A 20090-nucleotide genomic window follows, 5' to 3' on the forward strand; every position below is an offset into this window, starting at 1 on the left:
AAAATCACAAAAAACTGAAAGGCCTTTTGCAAGGACAGAAACAGTTGTGGGAGAGCCACTTGGGGAGAGAAATCCAACCAAACATCCAAAGATCTCCCTGTTCCCCGCTCCAGCACAGCTTCACCAAGAGCTTGGTTTCCTGTGGATGGAGGTGGGGWTGTCTCCTCTCTCCAGAACAGACTCCTGTCACCCTCCTGGGRTCACCCCTCCCAAAAAAGCACACACCCTTTGAAGGATTAATTAAAACCAGCACAAGCAGAGGTGAAGGTGCAATTCCACCAAGTTCAACTTCCCCATCCCAATTTTCCTGAGGGTTTTTTGGGATCGGTACCTTTTGCCTGTGAGCAGCAATAAAACTACTGATTAAACTTTAAAGGGKGACTGTCTTCAAACCAGAGGAGAGGCACAGCAGGGAAGGGATGCATTATTTAAAGAAGGGTTTGAGTTTTCTACCCCAGCAGCCACCACAAGATTAACCAGGCAAAGCACGGTGCTACTACAGAGTCAAAATGCCAGCGAATGCCTGGAGATGAACATTCCATGGTAATGCATGCCTGAATAATCCCTTTATTACACCTTGTGATTGTAACTTTAACAAGGAACAAGTTTTACAGCTAATATTTTGGAGAAATGCAACGGGGCTTTTTTTATGTCACGCCAAGAATTCACGGAAGAACGAGCCTCACCTAAGTTTACTTCTTCCATCAGGGGACTAAATAGATTTTTCACATAAAATTACCTATCACATGCTGCCTATAAAAAGATGCWGCTGTAAACATCCTGGTTTTAACCTTGTGGCTGGAAGCCAGCATCACAAAGAGTAGAAAATTCCTAAAAGAAACCTGTCTGGCAAGCTCGTGGTACCCCAGACATCTCCAGCCCCCTTAGCAGATGCTGAAGCAGGGCTGTGTTGTGGATGCTCAGGGAAGCTCTCTGTGGGTTTGCCTATCGTTTAAAGTCAACTGCTTCTCACTTTTTTTCTTTTCCTTTTAAATCGAAGAAGAATTAACCTTTGGGGAGGAAAAAAGATAAATAAAAAAAATGCATGGCCCATCTCCTGCAGTGTTGACACAATAGTTTTCATTTGCAAGCAAATGGAAGTTGAACTTAAACGTCAAATATTCATTTATCAGCATTAGCCCAGCTGCYCCTCCCCTCTTTGTGTTCACTCACTCAGGCATTTTTCTTGTTTGCCTTTCAGTGGGCTCCTGAGTGGAGTGTAGAGTCATCTTTGTGCYTCCCATTACCCCCTGAACTCCTCTGATCCACCACTCGTCCTCGTGACAGGATTGCCTGTTCTAGGCAGCATTAAAAAAAAAAAAAAAAATTAGAATCGGAGTTTCAAAAAGGCTGCCATCCAGGGAAATCCATTCTCATCAATGGCAAGCCTCCCAGAATCTGTTCCTCGTTCCTTTTTCATTTGGAAATGTCAAGGCACGCTGTCAGAGCGCAATTGTTTTCCTTAATCATCCGCAGCAGTGAAGTAGAAAGTACTCATCTTTGCGGTGGGGAAAAGTCACTGGCTTTATTCATACCCCACTCCATTTCAAGAGGATGCTCGCCAGGCGCGTTTGGCCCTCGGGAATCACGCCTTATACACTCATCTTCCATATGAGCGATAACGATCCTTCCACCGGGAAATTCGGGTTTCTTTTGCTACGGCTGCCGCAGAAGGAAAGGCGCAGGCACAAGGACGCGCCCTAGAAGGTGTCAGGGAAACCTTAATGAAAAGCCACCAGGAAACTTGGGCATCCTCTTATTTTAAATGTGGGAACTAGGAAAAGAAGGGAGGCTTCGCTGYAGTCTCGATTTTCGTCAAAGCCAGAAAGGTGAACTTCGGAATGCTTTATCGCTCTCCAGAGGTATTCCTCAGTGCAACAAGCTCCTTACMATCTTTTCAGTTCAGTAATTGTTGGGGTTTTTTCCCCCAGCAATCACAAAGAAGAGCTGCTGAAAGGTGCAGACTATAGACTTGTTAAAGAGCTGTTGACAACTCCCGGGAAACTTTTACATTTCCAATGCATTCTGCCCACATTTCCTGTATTTTCTGTGGTTCTTAAGTTCCTCAATTTAGCACACAAAGCTATTTGCATGAAAATAGCATCTTGAGAGTTTCTTACAGAAGACTTATAATACCTTTCCTTTAAAAAAAACAACAAAAAAAAAAACCAAAAAAAAACCAACCAAACCACCACATAATTGTAGAATTATGTATTGAACATCTCAGGTAGCCGGGGCAAGAGGAGAATGAAGCACAAAACTGATTGCAAACATTTTTCTTTCATTTTAGAACCCATCAAGTTCTCATTCTCCAGCTGCCACTCACAATGGCAYTCCTGGATACATTAATCTAGTGCCATTATCATTCTCTAAAGGCAAGAAGCRCTTTTATTAAAGCAAAGACAAATTAATTTAGTGGTTTCGCTGTCTGTATTTCTAAAAATACATGTAAATTTCCTCTTGACCTGCAGTGAGAAAACTCAGTATTGATATATTCTTTGCTAAACCCACTCCTAATGAAAGATAAACACCCCATCCATAAGCACCTTTTTCCCAAAGTTCCAGAGAAACGGCTGGAACCTCTGATGCACCGCACAGTTCAGTGCAGAGATTAAATCTCTCTCTAAAGATGATCCCAAACAAATCCACCAGACTTCAAACTCCACCAAGATAAAATGTTTTGGGCAGCCAGCAATTCTCACTTCAGGATCCTGCACTTCCAATCAGCGACTTAAATTACACCAGGGAGTAAACAGGACAGTTCAATATGCTCCAGATTAAAGAAAAAAAAGGCCAGAGGGATGTGTTTGTAYCAAATTTTACAGCTGCTGGTGTTTCTGGGTGAAAGGGTCACAAAGAGAGATTGCTCCCAATGCTGGAATGAGCGAAGTATTTTCAAAGCATTTCACTTGCTTAGGTCCTGGAGTCCATATTTCTGCTTCAGAATTCCTAGTAAAGAAGAGGTATCTGGACTCAGGGTGTGCCAGGGAAGGTTCAGGTTGGACATCAGGAAGAACTTTTCACAGTTAAAAAAAAGGGATGTTAAACAATCGTAGGAGCTGCCCAGGGAGGTGGTGGAGTGACCATCCCTGGAGGTGTTCAACAAAAACAAAACAAAACAAAACAAAACAAAACAAAAAAAAAAAAAAAAAAAAAAAAAAAAAAACAATGCCAAAAAAAAAAAAAAAAAAAAAAAAAACCAAACACAAAATAGCCACAAAGAATAGCAAATCACTGGAAATAAGCCCTGACAGCACCTGGACTTTTCTTTGTGGCCATCCCAGTTTCAACACTGCTTTTCTCAAGAACATAGTCAAGTCCATCTGCTAAAATAGCACAGAGCAAGAACTTCTTTTTGTATGAACAAATGCCAAATTATCTTCATGACTGGCAGTATTCGACACACCATCACACAAATTCTTATTTTTGAAAAAAATTACAAGGTCACCTCCAAACAACTCTTAAATAACTATTCTCATACAAGTTTATTCTTGTATCACAGTAAATTCTAAAACACATGCAAGTGTTTGTGGGCACAAATGCCAGAAAAACACAAAAAAACAAGAAATATACTGAGAAGTAAAAAAAAAAAATATCACTCCAAGTAGAGGAGCTTTCTCCCACGAGGCAGCAGGAGGTTTTTATTTTTTAACACTTCTGACTGTTATTGCAAAGGCAGGAAGAAAAGACAAATTAGAAAGATGAGAAGGTAGCAAAACACAAGGTCAGCAATAATGGGACTCTGAGGTATTATTGAATTCAGCCAAGGTCAATCACAGGAGCCAAGTTTATACCTTGGTGCCTTCACCAGGTGCCTAAACATGATGTAAGGATCCAGCCCAGGAAACATTAGATTCTCTCATTTCTGCCTGACMGAGAAGTATTTGCAAGCCCCTGGTTAATTAAACGAATAAAGCACAAGTGAAAGCCTGGCCCGGTGCCACTTTTTGGCTACTACACTGTGCAGGGGTGTCACATTAACAACTCTTATGCCATCGCCAGGGGATGGGAGCAGGGAAGGAGCAGCAGCAGGGACAAGACAAACCAGCTGATTTTCAATTAAGAGTTGAAAWAAAAATGAAGCACTTTCAGCACTCGGCCTTCGGACTGCCAATACTCTTAAATAACACAGATACCTGCTCGTCCTACAGCTCTGTTAAATCAACTTTGTTTGTTTAAAGCAAAGCTCAGCGGCACTTATTTAACAAGCGCTGCTTCGAGTGTGACTCAACACAGGGAGAAAGCCTTGCAGGGCAAAGGAAAATGTCTCAGAGGGATGCCAGGGGAAAACAAAAATCCCTTTGGACTAGAAATCACCACAGCAGCTTCTGGCCAGGCTGGGAGCATTTTGAAGATGKTCATCTGCCTCCGCTCAGGCTGAGGTAGATCCTTGCTTGTTCTAGGAAGAAATGCCAATGACCCTGGAGGTGAAGCAGCTGGTCAAGGGCTGAGGTTGGGATTGCAGGCTCCTGGAGGGAAAGGCAGACACCTCAGCAAGTGGCTGAGCTCAGGACACCCTAAATATCCTCCCCAGCTTCCCCTTGGCTGGCTTTGCTTGTGCACATCTAAAGCCTTTAAAGCATCGCACCTGCTTTTGGCCTGGAGGGTGGAGGTTGAATCTGAAAGATGGGTGCTGATGTCTTTACACACTGCTCGATGGATGGGGATCTTTAGGAGAAATGGGTGTTGATGTCATCCAAATGTGTCTTAATATCACTATAAACTCCAAGCCACATGGGTGCRTTACAGAAGCCAGACAGTCTGACTCCTGAACTTTAGGGTAATGGGAGAAATGGGTCCRCACAAGCCRATTGCAGTCTGAATATCGGGCAGAYCYGCAGAAGCCAGAGTGCCCGAACTTCGAAACTTTGGGAGAAAATGACGTGTCCAAGGGAGTGAATGTGTCATGGGCAGCTCAGSAAGGCTGTACCTTGCCAGTACCTCAGCCGATGGGAAAGGAAGAGGGAAACATGATCGGGAGTTTAGGATTAAAGAAGGCTACGCCCTCCAAAGCTGAGAGAGAGAAACCACACGTGGGGTATGGCCCAGTGGACTCTCTCCCTTTATTAGAACAAAGTTGCYGGACTCTTCTGCCTCCTTTGTGGTCACTGACTTTTCACAGCGTAGCTTCTCTGCACAAACTGGAGCCCTGTTTTTGTGGATCAGCAGCATCCAAAATGCCGGTGAGATCCRCTGTTGGTGGGTGGCTCCAMAGCCCYGTGTYTCTGTGTGTTTSGGTCYCTGTAACATTTCACAGCCTGTTAAYTGTCCCTGTRCTTYGGYCACCTCCCACCACAGGTCCACCTGGTCACACCTGGTGCAGATTCCAGCCTTTTTTCTGGGCATCCATTGCAGCTTCCAGCTGTGCTGACATCTCCCTTACCAGTTCCATCTGGGTAGATGCACCTCTGGCCGCCTCACTATCCACGTTATTTAGGGCTGAGGGAAGCTCCCAGACGTTCTTCACCACATTCTAAGTACTCAGAGATTCATGTTTCATTAGCAATGACTCTTCCCTGCCATTATCTCCTGCTCTAGTTTCTGTAGCTGGATCYCTTTGATCCATTTACAATAAGATCCACTTACTCCAATCCCAGAGCCCTCATTTTTTGATGCCACACACAACTAATTCTTGGCGAGAGCCTCTTTCCTTCTGCCAAAGRGCTCTCCAGGAGCAGCTTTGTGTTACAGCCAAACCCATTCAAAGGCCCCTTCACACRCTCATCCTGAAGCTCTCTTTCAGTCAGTTCTTCTCATGGAAGTACTCTTGTCCACATGTGCTCCATACAAAGCTTCTCAGCGCCTCCAGAGTGGTGTTTAAGGGCCAATGTGCATCCACCTTTCCTCTCAAAAACCTGAATTTGGAAAGTTGAGACTAGCCCAAAGACCTAATAACCAGTGGAGAGCAGGAGGAACAGCTGCAGCCTTGCAGTGTTGAACTGCCTTTTTGGGATACTTGGATGAGGGACATAAGCACAGAAGTATTTTGGAAGAGTGCCCCTTCATCTCTCTCAAAAATACCAACAATCAGTACCTAATTTTCTCTGTCCTGTTAGAGTCTTGTTTGACTTTTTGAGAAATTAATACCCATCCTTAAGGGTAGACTGATCATTTTTCAATGGCTCAGCTTCAGGCTTGTAGAACAGCAAAATTATCATCACATATCATTAAGTAAAGCAGAAGTGTCATTATTTAAAGTARAAAGAATATGCAATAATACTTGCTGTGATAAATTCAGAAGCACACCTCAGAGAATCATAGAATATCCAGAGTTGGAAGGGACCCACAAGGATTATCAAATCCAACTCCTGGATCTGAACAGGACACCCCAATAATCTTACCCTGTGCCTGAGAGCACTGTTGAAATGCTCCTTGAACTCTGGCAGGTTTGGGGCCTGTTCAGTGCCTGACCACCTCACTTCACATTTCCGGACACAAACATTTGGGAAYTCTTCTGTACTATCAACATTGTCCAAAATACAGATCAAACTGGAGCTGTGGCGAAGGAGCAGCACCATGGGAACAYAAGTAGTTTACTCCTCACCTGCCCCCATGCCTCTAAATTTAAATCCTTCCGAGTGCCCCACAGGAAAGGTGTGGAGGAAATGGGAGCATTCAGATCCTGGGATTAAAACATTTGCTATCTGACATGATGTAGCCCTTTCCTTTGGGATGCACCTATGACTTAGGAAGAGAAAAAGGGTATGAAGGCATTAARTGCATAGGAGCCTTTTCCTTTGGGATGCACCCATGATTTGGGGAGGGAAAAAAGGTGCATAGGAGCACTCTACTCCTCCACCCACATCATCCCAAAGGATAGGACAATGCCAGACCAGCCACCTCATTCTGCTACACTGGTGTGCTCCAAACTGCCAAAATTGAGGCTGTGCAAATCACCCAGCTCTGCTCGCCCTGGCAGCCCCCCTGGACAGCACACAGAGCCCTGAGAGGGTGATGCTTCCCACAGTTACACAGCCCAGGGCTGGCAGTGTCCGAATGCAGAGCAAGGGGTGGCTCAGCCCCTCCACTTCAGAAGCAAGACATAGGAAAAGGGACAAGGCTGTGATTATTATTCGAGGTTTCGGAACCGGGAGGGATGGGGGAGGCTGGAAAATGTCACCGACTTCTTGAGGACGTGACACAGGCTGGCTTGTGGGCAAATTAACACAAGCGGCAGAACTCGCTCAGGCTCATCAGGGTAATGAAATGTGATATCCACTGGAGAAAGCAGGGGCAGGGACAGCTCCACTCTGCTRTAGCAGCGATGCCCTTTAGACAAAAGACTCCCTGGTGAAATGCAAAACAACTCAGGGACAGAGTGTATTCAAACAGGATCCAAGGATAGCAAACTCAGAACCRTGTAAGCAGATCCTCTCTGCTTATTTCTGTGTCCGTGTGTATTTGGGAGCAGGCACTCAGACAGCACTGCCATTTTTCCTTTTCTCCTCACTAACGGTCCAGTTGTTCAGGGCCAAAAGGTCTCACCCCAAAAATCCACGTACAGGCCACATTCATCAGCCACAGGTTCTTTAGGACTGACTTACAGCAACTGCTGCACCATGCAGGGTGGCAAATTCACCTAGCAAACAACTCTGCCCATCCAGACACTTTTCTCCTCCAGATCAACCCAAACCTGCCAGCACTCATTTCCTGTGAGGAGAGATAAATTCCAGCTCTTAACTTCTCCCGTTCAAGACCACTGGTTGTTAGGATAGTCTGTGTTGTCTCAAGACCACAAGGCAATATTCCTYGCTAACAACCAGGACTACAGTTCCCACCTCTTCAGAAATGCTTTTTGGTGCTGCCCCTAACTCTGATCCCATGGCACAGYCTTCTACCAGCTCCCAGCCCTTGTGACCCTCTACAGGCAGATGAAGACTTACCTTTTGAGCTATTATAGTTTTCCTGCAAATCAACCTTCTTTCAGGGCCCTCTGCCTTGCCCTTACCTCGCCCTCACCTCCAACCAGATTAATTTTTCTAAAAGAGGATTCCTGGAAACCTCTTTTAGAGGAAATTCAAGGAGATCCTAGGAGAGGCTCTCCAAATTAGCAGCTATTCTTGCCCTAACGTGGTTTGAGCACTGTGTACACATACAGAGTAGGGAAATTCCCATTATCCTGTGGATAACATGATCTGAGAGCTCCTCTCTGCAAGTCTGCTGTAGCTCTGAGTAAAAGGGAATCACTAGTCCTAGGAAGAAAGAAAAAAACAAGGATCACAGCTTTAACTTCACTCCTCACACCTTCCCTCACAGAGGAAATGCTGCATTAAGATGTTGGGTGAAGCATAACACATCCCACATTCCTCCTCTCAGCTCAAAACGTGTAGCCCTCAATTAGAGAATCCCAAATTGCTGGGCTCAGGCAGGTGATTCATTTGTTAAATCATTTCTTTGGTGCTGCCTGGACTAATTATTTTAGTGAAACCGTATCCAAAGATGCCAAACTCTTGTCCATGAAAGCCTGGGCTGCTGTGACTTTCGGTTTTCTCTGACACTGTTGCCCCAAAAGCATCTCTTGGTACCAGTACCACACAGATACTTGTTTCTCCACACAGCGCGTTYGGGGTTTTTTTAAGGGCTTTAAATAAGGCTGTTGCAAAAACGTCGACTTTGCAAACAAAGTTTCCACATGGAGCMATTTATCTGCCGCGTGGCATCTTAATTTGGATGTGTGTTTTCAGAAGGGTTCTGCGGRCAGCAGCAGCAGCCAGGCTTTGGGAAGTTACATAAATCAGTTTGCTCACGTCTGGATGTGCTAACAAGGAATGAATGCCTTTTTCACTTCCAGTTAGCATTTGTGTGTGTCACAGGTGCTGCTCCCTCTCCCCACCTTTCCCACCCTCTTCACGATACAGCACAGGAATTGTCATGTTGAATTACACTGATAAACCATCCCATTTGGTGCCCTCTCTCCAGTCACACCCCCACCGCCTGCTACAGATTTAACACTCCTGCTAATTGACAATGATGGAACAGCACCACCACGAGGGACATAGTTCCTTTCCTTTAGGGRTCTCCCTGTTTCCATCCACATTTTGTCGTGTGGATTTTTATGCTGCCTCACATATCTGTGAGTGCTGTGTGTTGAGAACATCTGCAGTGGATTTTTTGGCAGGGACTCAGCCGTAGCAGCCATAAAGAGGTTCTGAGGGCTGAAGCACCTCTGCCCCGAAGACAGGCTGGGAGACACGGGGTTCTTGAGTCTGGAGAAGACTCCAGGGAGACCCAAGAGCCCCTTCCAGCACWGAAATGGGGAAGTATAAAAAGGAAGGAGAGTGACTTTTTATATGAACTGATAGCGACAGGACAAGGGGCAATTGTTTTAAACTGACAGGGGGAGGGTTAGATAAGATATTAGGAGAAATTCTTTATTCATATGGTGGAGAAGCTCTGGCACAGAGAAGCTGTGGCTGCCCCATCCCTGGAAGTGCTCAAGGCCAGGATGGACAGGGCTTGGATTAACCTGGTCTAGTGGAAGGTGTCCTTGCCTGTGGCAGGGGATTGGAAAAAGATGAGCTTTAAGGTCCCTTTCAACCCAAACTCTCTGTGATTCTGGCAAGGAGTTTTGCACAATAACTGAGCGAACAACTATTGATTCCTGTGTTGCCACTCAGTTGCAGGTGACCATCTCTTAATCCTCTCAAAAAGGGCTACAAGAGGGCACGGGGTGACTTGCCAGAGTCATTCAGTGACTCGAACATCTCAATTATGTTCAGCTCTTCTGCAAACGGCAACAGTCCTTGAGACTTAAGAAGGAGACAATTTAAACAACGTGACACCACTTGCTGTAGCAGGGAAGCCCTTCCTTGCCCCTAATCACAGTCAGAGCCTATCTTCCCAAACCTTCTGTTTGTGCTGGATCACCTTTCCTCCCCGCTGGAGGGCTCCAGGCAACGCGCCAGCTCCCACAGACACATCCAAGAGCTCCTCTCACCCCAGGGCAAGGAAAGGAGCCAGGCCAGTCTCAGCCCAGCTGGAAGCCTTCCTCCCGTGCACCGGGCATGCACACAGCCCCATGACTCAGATGAACAAAACCTGTGGATAATTGGATGTTGCGGGGATCCCAYGGCAAGGAGGGGATGGGGACGGAGTTGGGCTGCTTTGCAGAGTTCAGCTTTCTCCCTCGGCCAGGAAATTTGCGGYGTAATTAAAATGAAATGTTGGCGTCTGTGTTGCACGTTGAAATATTGATGGAGGGAGGCATAAAGCATTTTATGAACGCAGGCTTCCATTTTGTGATTTACTGCCCCCAAACACTGCTTTCACAGAACCTACTTGGGAAAAAAAGGGGAGAGATGAAAGAGCAATAGGAGTTTTATCACTGCAGAAAATGGGAAAGGAATTGGACAAAGTTAAACACTGTGTATTGAGACAGTCTTTGCCTCTGAACTTCAGATACAGCAGAAGCTCACTCTCWSTTGGAAAAGGTCCTCTGAAGTCCAKGGATGTGTTTTCCCCTTTTCCTCATGCCCAGCAATGCTGGGAAGGGGCTACACTGCTTTTAACTGCAGCTGAAAAGAGGTCAAGCCCCTATTTATAATGAGACTTGGAGTGAAGTACTCACAGCTGTGTGGGAAGGCACAGGAAGGACTCTCCATCACCTTTACCTGCCACACTCTGTCACTCAGCCCCACTAAGTACAGTTCAGCCARAGGGAACTCTGGCTCCATCCTTATTTCAAAAAAGATGGTGAGGAAATATTCAGAGAGTGTTTAATTAATGACCTAATTACAGCATAGGCTAAGACTGAGGCCTTTCACTGTAGCAACAGCAGCAGCTGACTCTGCCTGAAGTTGATTTGCCACAGAAATGAGTGGCAGATTTGCCTCCAGGATGAGAGAAATCCCAAATCCAAGTTGAAGAYGAGACAGGCACAGAAGCACTTGAGTCTGTAGGTTGGCACTGAACCTACCCACTGCCAGGCTCCTTGCTCCCAGTGCCAGCCACTGTCCAGCTGAGGTCATGGACACACCCTGGCAGGGCAGTTCAGCACACCCAGGGTCTGGAACACCCCTTGAGACTCATTCAAGCKGTCTCTCTTGACCACAGTGGGTGAGATAAGGTGCCCAAATGCTTCACCTTCAACGGCCTGTACTGCTTTGGGCTCAGCCCAGCTTCCACAGCTGGAATATTCTCTTGCTATTAGATGCAGGTATAATCGTGTCTCATTTATTTTAATTCCCATTTCTTTCAAAAATGAAGTTTGTTAGACTTCAGCTTTACATTTCTACCCATGTTTCTTTCAAGTTCCATTTCCTCTGTTAAGCTTAAGAACTTGGCTCTCCTGAGCCAATTTAAAACCATTAAATTTTGACCATAYCWYTGAATTCAAGTGTTTACAGTTGARTCCCTGCCACWAAGCAGGTGTTGTCCCACAATCYGAGGCARAAGAAGGAAAAAGCWGAAGCAAAACTAACCGGGTTGAASATTCGAAGCTGGCTGGCTGGAAGTRCCTTTACTAACTACTCMTCTTGYGCAAATGCATTWAATTTTAAGGTTTGAGCCTGTTTTAACATAGAGATAGGATTCATCCAACAGGGCAACTTCCTTGCAAGATGAATTTTTATATTCCATGCTCCCTTTACAAGTGATTCACTCAGAGCCATGCAACAAAACACATTATGAAGCCCCTCAATTTACTGGTTCCTCAGCAGAAAATATCAGCAAGTGGCCTGTGGAAGATTAAATATATGCACATATTGAGAAAAACAGTAAGTGATAGATACCACTCAATGAAGTTTTATATGACCAATTGCTGTTGGTGGRTATGTGATTTAAAGGTTGCATTAAATATCTGAAGCTTTAACTAATCACTGTATAAATAACTTACAGTGGTGGCTCCAGGCAAATGACTGATTTTCATCTTCTCAGCAGACCCATATCAACAGAGGTGGATCCAAGTGAAGATCTGCAGGAGGAGGGAACAAAATTAATTCCAGGAACACTACAGGAAAATGAGAGAGMAAACCACAAAAGCCTGAGTACAGCAGACTGAGGAGCAAAAATGTCATCTCTTGTTCATCTCCAAAACCCACATTTCTGTGGGGAGCAAGGCCCAAAAGGTCTGAGAGACATTGGGAAATTGTCCACTGCACAGTCCCTCCCTGGGTCATCCATGGGATTGCTAACAGAGGACAAATCCACCACCCCCAGGACATCCATGGGGGACCAGAGGATCGTATTGTATAACCCAAGAGCAGGGGACAAACTTCAACATCTCAGGAGGCCTCTCTGAGTCCTCTTGGCTCTCCAACCTAGATCATATTAATCTGACAAAAGGAGGAATTGCTTTGGGGCAGACTCACCTGGCAGGAAGGAAATGACACCACTTCCCAACATGACTGAGTATTTGCCACGTTGCAGGAACATTCAGGAAATAACCTCAGGGATGAGCAAGGACAGCCATACCCTCTCATTTTGGGGAGCAAGGGTGAGCATGCAGCTGTGGCTTCCCAGGAAAACACCAGATGTTTGGCTGCATTGGGAAATGTTAACAAGAAGTGTARCTCCTCCTTCCTGGTTTTGAGCTGTGCATACAGGTTGGGCAAATTTAGGGTTACCTGTGTGCAGAAGTGCTTTCACCACTGGCCAAGTTAATTGTTAGGAGAAGGAAGGTAATTCGGGCATTGATATACGTTGAGCTTCACTTTCCCTCATGACCCAAGAGACATTCTCTTATTTCTTACAAAATGAAGATAATCATATTATTTACCACCTTTAAAGAGCACCCTGTCTCCTTTTTCCTAAAGAATAATCACCTGGGATTAGGAGAGGAGCTGAAACTACTACCCATCTTCTCCTCTGACCAACACACAACAGGCAGAAAATCATCAAGGTCAGTTTTCACTGGGATAAGGATGAAAAGTGCCCTTTTACTGTCCCTTTTGGCTCCTGCTCCTGATGTTGAAATCCAAGAGCTAATGAAGATAGATGGGTTCATCCATACTGTTGGGGTCTGGATACTAATGAATATTATTTAATGGCCAGGAGCTGTCACRGGGCACGTTGATTAATTAGCAGAGTTAGGAGGAGAGTGACTCCACCAGCACATCAGCTACTAATAATAGAACCCAAATCAGTTGGGAAGCATGGCCAAAAGGATGAGGCAACTGTGGGCTTACAGCTCACCTTCATTACAAGTAACAAAGGCAAAAACCTCTTCCAGATGGATTTTTTGCATCCCTCACCCCCTGCCAGGAAGGGATGTGTTGTTGCAGGGCCAGGAGTCCTCAGGGAGGACCAGTGGGGGTAGAGGTGACCCTGATCATGGCTGTGGGTCGTTGCTGGAAGAGATCAGCAGACGGATGCTCCTTTTCCCAAAGGATCTGCTGTTCCCTTTCTGCAAGGGGATCTGCACCCTTTCAGATGTGAACTCAGCAGAGCCCCCCTCTGCAACAACTTTCTACCTCTTGAGGATATAATCTTTTACTGAGAATTGAGTCGTAAACTCTTTGAGGTCTCCATTTCTCCTCTGTTCAGTTTCCTGCCTCTACAAATGAAACCTCCCCCCCATCCATTTGAAGCATAATCCTACTCAAGAACACAAAATCTCTCTCCCTGTGTGCCTACACACCTTAGGAACAAAAAACCAAAAACCCACAACAAGCAGCTTGTTATAGAAGTTTTCTACGCTACTGGAAAACAACCCAAAAAAYGAATTAACAAAAGTGACCCCTGGGAGAGGAGAGCTGCACTTATGATAAGCTTCCCAGGTGTCTGGAGGAGTGCAGGGAATGATGATGAAATAGCTGTATCACATATACACACATTTGTTAGAGCACACACTGACACAGCTGGGAGACACTGACAGCTCTGCAGAGTAAGACTAATTTCTAAGCACTGAAAATCATCTTGGTGGAAGGTTTAGGAGTAAAAATTGTCCAGCCAATKTGACAGAGTGGTCATAATTTTGGCATCTAACATTTCAGTCATGCCTGAGCCACAAATTATTGTTCTGCCTCAGCAGAAAGCAAAGGTCTTCATGCTTTTTGTTGATATGGCAGACTTGATCACTGGCTGCAGAGGTTTGGAAAATAAGATAGGTGGGTTTTGCACCATGCTTACTGCCAGTGATGACAGAGGAACAGGGCAAAGAGGGGAAAGATCCTGGCCTCTTCCCCATTTTGCTGGCTTTCCACAAGATCTAAAATACCCTTTCTTAAGCTCTGGAAGGAAAAAACACAATTCCATGCACTAAATCTGCCAGCAGTTTAAATGGAAGCAAGTGAAATAAAAGCCAATCTARAGTCCCTTAAACTAAACCAGGAGTATGTCTCAGGTTGTTTCTCAAATTTCATCAGAAGATGGTACCACAAAGACAACAAAAAAACTTCTCCCCAACTCCTCCCTCCTGGTAATGAACTGCACCCAAAACATGACCCAGAACTGCAGCACCTAGAGTCAGATTCTCACTGGTAGCCCACAGTGCAGGTATTTTACATCATTAATTAACTGATGAAAGCTATGCACCACTAATCAAAATGGGAGCCTRATGCTGCAATCCACACCTAAGCTCCAGACACAACAATTCAGATCCCAAATTTTGCTGTGGASATGAGGTGGGTAAGACGCACCAGGTGAGTTCTCACTCCTTCCCCCTCCAACAGCCACATCTGTGCACTGCAGAGCTGCAGTGCCACCAGGAGGGTGCCCAAACCTGTAAATGCTTTTAAACAGCACAGTTCTCCCTCCTGCCCTATGCTGAATTTGCCCACCAAAGCAAGASTGAATTCCCCGAGGAGCTGTGGCATGAGGAGTTCCTTTGGGCTGATTTAAGGCATCTGCCAGTTACCTGCTTCAGGCGGCAGAGCAGCTGCGGTCACCAGGAGTGAATCAGCCTCTCCTGCTCCACTGTGCATCACAAGAGACAGCTGAGTGATCRCAGAGCTCCTCTGGCCTCAGGCTCCGGGCTGCAGCACCACCACAGAACCTGTATTTATTGCCATGCTGGGTGTTTGTTGTAAACTGCTGATCAATACCTGGAGCAAAACCCTCCCCTTGGCTGAGTGATGCTGCTGCTGCCCAAAGGCTGCAGTTMGATCCTGCTGGCTTTAGTGTTCGCTGCCATAGTAGGCAATACCATTTGTCCTGAGCTGTTCATCCTTTTTGTTATCACAATGGAAATAGGAATTCAGGGAGAAAAGTTCCTGTTTTGTTCTCCCTCTTCTTCTGCCCTTGGCCACGGGGTCTGTTCCTTTTTCCCTTTGCAGGCAGGTGGCTGAGGAGGGGAAAGYAGCCATTGATGAGCTCCCTCTAACCCGATAATACATCATAGGCGGATTCCCCATCACACCCTCCCATCCCATGAACAAACACTGCCTGCCCCTGTGGGACATGCTTCAGCTCCTCTCCTCTCTGTGACCAGCATGAGGACAAGGATCTTCTGAGGGAGRGACTCATGGCTGACAGAAATCCTGCAGTACACAAAACCCCCAAATGGTTTTGGTTGAAAAGGACTTTAAAGACCATCCAGTTCCAAACTCCAGCCACAGGCAGGGACACCTTCCACTTTCCCAGGTTGCTCCAAGGCCCATTCACCCTGGCCTGGGACACCTCTAGGAATGGGGCAGCTTCTCTGGACAACCCGTGCCAGGGTCTCACCAGCCTCACAGGGAACAATTTCTTCCTAATAACTCATCTAACTCTTCCTACCATCTAATCTAAACCCAGACCCCTCCAGAAAATTAGTCAGATCTCTTTCCCAGCACAGTCYTTCTTCCCAGCACTACAGCACTGTCACCAACATCTTCACTCCCTAGGGTGCCTCGAGCAGGCAGCAGCAGCAATTGCCAGTGAAAGCTCTCTTGCCACAGGACATTAGGTCTGAGATGATAACACAGGACAGCTGGTGCCACTAAGCAATGTCCCCCAGGAGCTCACAGCACCAGTGATTTTCTGCTCTGGGTCAGAAACAACTACCCCCCCTTTTCTCCTTTCTGTCCCCCAGCTCCAACATTTTGGCTTTGCAAGGTCGTAAACACTGAGCAGTAATTTCCAAGATGAATCCAAGGCGCTACTCAGACAACCTTCAACAGCACTTCAGAGGGATGTCTGTAGAAGTCTAAGAGCTGAAACAAGCCAGCAGGAGTGACATGTCCTGACAGSTCCCTCCTTTTGAGCCCCAAACCCTTCCAAGCAAGACACAGCTGTTGCAGGGGCCGGCTGCAATCACACAGAGCTCCATTTTGCTGTAGCACATCCAYAAACTTCCCAGCCCAGGCTGTGAATCAATGACACTTTGTAGCGTTTCATCTCTGCCCTCCTCAGGAATTCTTTGTCCCCATACTTTGAAGCGAGCTGCTCCATTATCTCATCTGCTGCCCCCGGTGGGTGAGGCATAGTGGCATTTTGGGTTCTTCAGATTGCCACGTACACAATTTTCCCATTAATTCTGATCCTGCTTTGAACAAACAGTGCAGACAGCATGGTCCAGTGGTCCTTCCCACTAATRGCAAAAACAAGCAGAGCAGACAAATTCAGTTTGTGAGAAGCAGCACAAAGCTCATTAGGCTGGGGAGGAAAAGAGGTGGTAATGTAAATAAGAGAGTAACCTCATCAAAAGAGTATGTTTAATGCTAACAAGGGAAAAAAAATCAGCACTGCACCTGACATGAATATCATGAGTTTCCATAGCATCTTCTGCACTAACAAAAATGAAAAATTTGACAACATATCTCCAGCACCTCCCTGAACAACATGCTCCATGCCTGGATACCATCCCATGCTTCCAGCAGTGAGTTTCCACATGTCCCCAGCTCACCTGCCACCCTCCTGGGAGAGCTGGAGATGAAGCTAAGCACCCGAGAACACTCCCACACACAAACTGTGAGAGACAGGCACAACCCGCAGCTAGCAAGAGACCATTTCTCACCAAAAAAAAAAATACCCCACTCTGCTCTCTCAGCCCTGATCAGAGAGAAAAAAAAAAATGCTACTACTGTCCAAAGGCAGATTTAAGAAATAAAATTCACTACTCTACCTCACTGCAAAGATCCTGGAGTCAGCCACTGTCCCCTCTAGCACCTCAGCCCATAAGCTGCCTGCCTCCAAGGCAATCACTCTTCTCACCATCTCCTGCATGTTGCAGTGGCTCCTTCCTTCTAGCCATCCCCAGGAATTAAATACCTTACTAATCTCTGAGCAACTGTTCTCCCCTGGCTTTGTAGCCTAATGTTTCTGATTCTGCTCAGAGGGTTTTTTGCCCAAAAGCTTCCCCACCTTCTCTAATCCTGCCCAATAAAACGTTTGTACAGGCAGACTGCACTGTTACATCCACACCCAGGGTCCCCTCTCCTGTCCCCTTACTGCTTTTTTTCCTGCAATTGCAAAGTAGGGAATAAAACCCTAGGACTTCCAGGATCTGAAAACAGCAATGGCAGCCAAATTCTATGTGGACAATCTTTTAGTTGGGCCTGTTGCAATGGCGATCTACAAGCTAGACAGGRTCTCYKCATCAGGARCTAAAGTGACAGGACAAAGGAGAATGGTTTTAAACTAAYSGGGGAGAGATTTAGRTGAGATAWTGGGAAGAAATTCTTCCCTGTGAATGTAGAGAAGCACTAGAASAGGTTGCCCAGAGAAGCTGTGTCTGCCCCATCCCTGCAAGTGTCCCAGGCCAGSTTGGATGGGKCTTGGAGTAACCTGGGACAGTGGAAGGTGTCCCTGCCCAAGGCARGGGGWGGGACTGATGGCCTTTAAGGTTCTTTCCAACCCAAACAACTCCATGATCTCCAGCAATCTGGCTGGAGAGACATCCTCAATGCAAGCCTGTCCCAGCAGCGGCACCGATGTTTTGGAACACACCGAAGGACCTGGAGATGTTTCTCACAGCAAACAATTCGATCCCGAAGGTGCAGCTGAAGACTTGCTTTGCCAAGCACAGCCACACTTTGGCAGAGCTGGCAGTGCCAGGAAGCGCTCCTGGTTTTCGGGATTAGGCGGGTTCCTGAGATCCCTCATCCTGAGCCCTCCTGCAAGAGGCTGCGGTTTCAGGGACATCCCCAGTTTTCCAGCATTTTCCTGACCCCTAGTGACAAACCGWGGCTATACAGCAGCCACTTAACATGCAGCGCTGAACTCTCCCTGAATAAACAAGGAACAAAACTCACTCTTTAACATGGGAAAACGGTTTCCAGATCTGTCAAGATACTCACCCTCTGCAACCTCTGCGAATTTGCCAGAAAATCCAACCTGTTTAGCAAAAAGACTGAAATTTGGACTGAAAGTCAGGAAGCAAGCTGAATACAAGAAGCTTCCCTTGCGCCAGGCTACAGCCCGTTACAGGACTAATCCATCAGCAAAGCAGACAAAACACGGGGTGGGGAGGAGGCAGCTCTGATGGATTGCCTTCCCCCGGGGCAAATGCATCCTGTTGCAGGGACCTGAGTGACCTTGGCAAGGCCACAAAGTCCATGATCTCACCGCTGTCTGCCACAGACTGTGGAGCAAACTCCTGGGAACCTGGAGGACAAGACCTGCGACAACACAGGGGTACATTGGCTGCCAGGACCCCAGGGTCTTTGGTTTTGGTTTCAAAGGCAAACACAGAGTCCAAACTGGATTATTCTGTCCCAGCTCTGAGTTTCCAAATCCAAACCAGGCCAAGTTTCTCCATGCATTGGCTTGGAATGGGCRGTGTCTTCCAGCACCCATCTGACACAGGAGAAGGGATCCATGGCAAAGTGTTCTTGGATATTTCAGACTCAGGTGTGCATCACCCTCCTCTGGGAAGTCTCCCTTCAGTGCAACACTTCTCCCTCCTATTTCCTCTGATATTCCTTGGAAACAATTCCACTTTGGGGTTCATTTTTTTGATACACTAGAAGTGGTTATGTTATTTTATTGCCATTTTTTCCATCTTTTTTTTCCCCTACACTCTGTCTGATACAAAGGACCTATGCCTAAGACACAGTGTGAGCAGAACAAAGCCTCAGTTTCTACCAGCCTCCAATTTATTTTGTTCATTKCTCTGAGGGCCTCACTGATTTTGATAAAACACTGCTACAAAAGCAAATCTCATACATAATTAATTCATGATTCATTTCTGTTTATTGGSCCCTTTTGTCAACTTGAACTTGACGCACCTGCCATAAATCCCCTCCAACGCTAAACAAACTCCTTAATTAAATCTATTGTGCCATGAGAGCAATGCTTCAGATTGCAAATGATGAAAGAGTTTGGCCCACCCTGCCTTAAAACACCTTTTCGGTCACAGCTTCTCTGGGCAYCCCGGGCCAGGGCCTCCCCACCCTCCCAGGGAACAATTCCTTCCCAATATCCCATCTATTCCTGCCCTCTGGCAGTGGGAAGCCATTCCCCCTTGTCCTGTTTCCCCAGACCCTTGTCCAAAGTCCCTCTCCAGCTCTGTGGAGCCCTTTTGGGCACTGGTCTGTCTCCCTGTTCTTGTTTGCTCCTCTCCTAGAAAGACAGACTGGAAGAGCTAGGGTTGCTCAGCCTGAATAACAGAAGGCTCTGGGAAGATCTGTGAGCCACTTCCAGGGGGAAATAAAAAAATAAAACAAACACCCACACAGAGGAATACAAAACAACAACAAACAAATATCCAACCCACCCAAATGACACTTGTTCTGTTGGGCCATCAAAATATTTCAGGGAAAGGAAAATGAGGAGGGAGAGGAAAATTCAAAAAGCAAATTTTGAGATGGCAGACACGGTTCTCAAGCAAAGCTGCTTCCAGGTTGAGGTATATTTTGTTTAAAAGTTATTGAAAAAATAAGAATATCAGTGGGTGAGTGATATGARAGCTCTCTCCAAATACCCAGAATCCTGTACACACATAGGTTTAGCTGCCACCAAAAGCAGCACAGCTCTAAAATAAACAAAAAGGAGAGAGAAAAAGAGCAAAACTCTGTTCCCAGTAAACAGGTTCACCCTATGCCTAGGGTGCAAACTGCTCTGAGTAAACACCTTGCCCAACACCCCTCAATTAATCATTAAAAACAAACCTAAGGGGTCCCATCTCAAAAAGGGAAATTAAAGTGCAGAGGGGAAACTTAGAGGTTCAGAAGTTGGAGCCAGCCAAAGGATTACCCAGGACACAATTCCACAACTTTCCCATTGTTGTTTTT

At 46.1% G+C, this 20090-nt stretch overlaps 1 long non-coding RNA gene across 2 annotated transcripts in view; it reads right to left on the bottom strand.

Annotated features, from left to right (window-relative positions):
* The window catches only part of LOC130585286 (uncharacterized), a 30687-nt gene extending 11301 nt beyond the window's left edge, over positions 1-19386 (bottom strand). Inside the window, exons 1-2 of one of the 2 annotated variants that reach the window (XR_008966582.1) lie at positions 18156-19386; positions 11834-11911 (exon numbers count right to left, since the gene is read on the bottom strand). This is a non-coding gene — a long non-coding RNA (uncharacterized LOC130585286). Of the gene's footprint in view, positions 1-11833; positions 13368-18155 lie in introns of those variants that run through there. The other variant, XR_008966581.1, reaches the window with a different exon arrangement.
* Positions 19387-20090: the final 704 nt, after the last annotated feature.

Source organism: Malurus melanocephalus, unplaced genomic scaffold (assembly GCF_030028575.1).
Source record: "Malurus melanocephalus ecotype Western Australia unplaced genomic scaffold, MMel_1.1 scaffold_858, whole genome shotgun sequence".
Taxonomy (NCBI): Eukaryota; Metazoa; Chordata; class Aves; order Passeriformes; family Maluridae; genus Malurus; species Malurus melanocephalus.